Source organism: Tupaia chinensis, unplaced genomic scaffold (genome assembly GCF_000334495.1).
Source record: "Tupaia chinensis unplaced genomic scaffold, TupChi_1.0 Scaffold150112_1, whole genome shotgun sequence".
NCBI lineage: Eukaryota > Metazoa > Chordata > Mammalia > Scandentia > Tupaiidae > Tupaia > Tupaia belangeri.
In genome coordinates, this window is record NW_006209952.1 from 540,802 (window position 1) to 543,419 (window position 2,618).

The window sequence follows — 2,618 nt, forward strand, 5'->3', positions numbered from 1 at the left end:
GATAACTTGCCATTTCTCTCTTGCCAATGTTAGTATCCTGTCTTTGTGGTTTTGGTCAGTCCAGCTATAATATGTCTCAGAGATCTTTTTTGGTTGATTATATTTGGAGTCCTTAGTATTTCTTAGGACTGTATTCTTGAGTGCCTCTCTAGGTTTGGAAAGTTTTCTTTTTTCTTTTTTTTTTTTGACATGTAATGACCGCTGCATTTTTTATTGGCCCGTTGCTTCCCAAGGGTACCCTGTTTCTGCTGTCTCAACGCCTCAAAACTTTGGTATCGTTGGTCTCAGACACCACCTTGCCGTCTACTATCTTGCGGGTGGTGGTCTTCTGGATGGTCTGTATGGAGATGGTGCTTTCCAGGACATCAGTGAGACTGAAGTCCTTGCTGTCTTCCAGCAGGCAACGGTAGGTGGCAATCTCAGCTTCCAGCTTGACCTTGATGTTCAGCCGGAAGGGCCTCGTACTCCTGGGCCTGGCGCTGCCCCTCTGCCCGGGTCTGTGCCAGCTCTGATTCCAGGTGCAGCAGGACACCATTGAGCTGCTCCATCTGCATGGCATTGCGTCTCAGCTCCCTGAGTGTTGATTCTGCAGCTCCGACCTCGGCGGACTGTATGGTGACCACTGTGGTGCTCTCTTCAATCTGCTGGGACCAGCATTTGTCCAGCTCCTCTGGTTCTTCTGAGCCAGCTCATCATATTGGGCCTGGATGTCTGCCATGATCTTGCTGAGGTCTTGAGATTTGGGAGCATCCACTTCCACAGTCAATCCAGAGCTAGCAATCTAGGCTTGTAGGCCATTGACTTCCTCCTCATGGTTCTTCTTCATGAATATCATTTCCTACCCCTTGAGTTTGTGGGCTGGAGGCTTAATTATCAGTGGAAAATCTTCATTTCACTTATTTCCCTGTAATCACTAGTTCTCAGGAGCCATGATGATGTCTTCTTCTGAAAGCCTGTCCCCTTGCCTCTGCCAGGTCATATTTCTAAAAGTTTCTGTTAGTTTATTTGAGATCCCACTTAGTTCTATAGTTTTCTGATTAATGTATAGATATGACATTCCATCCAAACCCTCTCCAATAATAAGTATTTCCATTTACTGACTCAATCTAACAGGCATTTGTGAACTTATGCAAATAACCCTTCTGTCACAAAATAAGAATACTCACAAATATTTTTTAATTCTAGAGGAGTCAGAAAGAAAGAAAAATTTATATTTTCATTTAAATAAACACAATAAATAATATTTTAACAAATTAGCTGTTCCTATCAGCAAATCAAAAGAAAGTAAAATGCTTAAATTGGGAAAACAGAGCATAGAAAAAACAGCTGGTAATGTTACACTCAAAAGTCATAAAATCCTATTTTGCCAGTTCAGTCTTATGTTTAATCTTTCTTCTGTTGAATATGCAGTGTTGCTGTAGTTCAATTTTTCTGTTTAAATCCTGAAAATTAACATTCAATTTTATCATTGGTATTTCTTGTCCCTCCCTAGCATTTTATTGGTCATTTTCTTGGTTGTCTTTTGTTCTCTTATTTCTGTATGTGTCTTTAATTTTCCTGATAGAGTACTATGTTCAGAACTTCTTGAAGAATGAGTCTGCTATTGGTGAATTCTTTCTGGTCTTGTTTAACTGAGAATGTTTTTATCTTTTCTTTTCATATAAAAGATATTCTTGCTGGATATAGTATTCTTGAATGAAACTATTTTCACTTAACATTTTCAATATATTTTCCATTCTTTCCTTGCTTGCATTGTTTCTGATGAGAAGTTCAAAGTTAACCTGATTGGATAACACTTATAAGTAACCTGACATTTCTCTCTTGCCAATTTATGTATCTTCTCTGTAGATTTGGCTAATCTAGGTATCATGTGCCTTGGAGAAGATATTTTTGGGATGATTCAATTAGGAATCCTTTTTTTTTTTCTTTATACTTTCTTTCTTCCTTTTATTTAAAATTGTTTTTTCCATTTAAAAGATATTCTTGCTGGATATAGTATTATTGAATGAAACTATTTTCACTTAACATTTTCAATATATTTTCCATTCTTTCCTTGCTTGCATTGTTTCTGATGAGAAGTTCAAAGTTAACCTGATTGGATAACACTTATAAGTAACCTGACATTTCTCTCTTGCCAATTTATGTATCTTCTCTGTAGATTTGGCTAATCTAGGTATCATGTGCCTTGGAGAAGATATTTTTGGGATGATTCAATTAGGAATCCTTTTTTTTTTTCTTTATACTTTCTTTCTTCCTTTTATTTAAAATTGTTTTTTCCATTTCATTTTCTTCCCTACATTCAATAACATTATTGTCTTAAAAATAATAATGGTGAACTTTTCTCCCTAGCACTGTTGATAAAACTACAAAATACCTCAACAGATAATACCACACACACACACACACACACACACACACACCCACTTCCTTTTACTCCCCCAAATGTACTTCCTCAGACCTTCCTCTTTCACACACATTATATCTGGTATTTACATCTATATTAGTCAATTAGTTTCAGTCATAGAGTGAAGACACTGGGTATATATTAACTGGGGACATACAATGCCTCTCCTTCATAGCATGGCTTGCTTCACTCAGCAGTAGATCTTCCATATTCA

At 37.2% G+C, this 2,618-nt stretch overlaps 1 pseudogene; it reads right to left on the bottom strand.

Moving 5' to 3' along the window:
* Positions 1-213: 213 nt before the first annotated feature.
* LOC102498673 (keratin, type I cytoskeletal 18 pseudogene) lies at positions 214-835 on the bottom strand (annotated as a pseudogene).
* Positions 836-2,618: the final 1,783 nt, after the last annotated feature.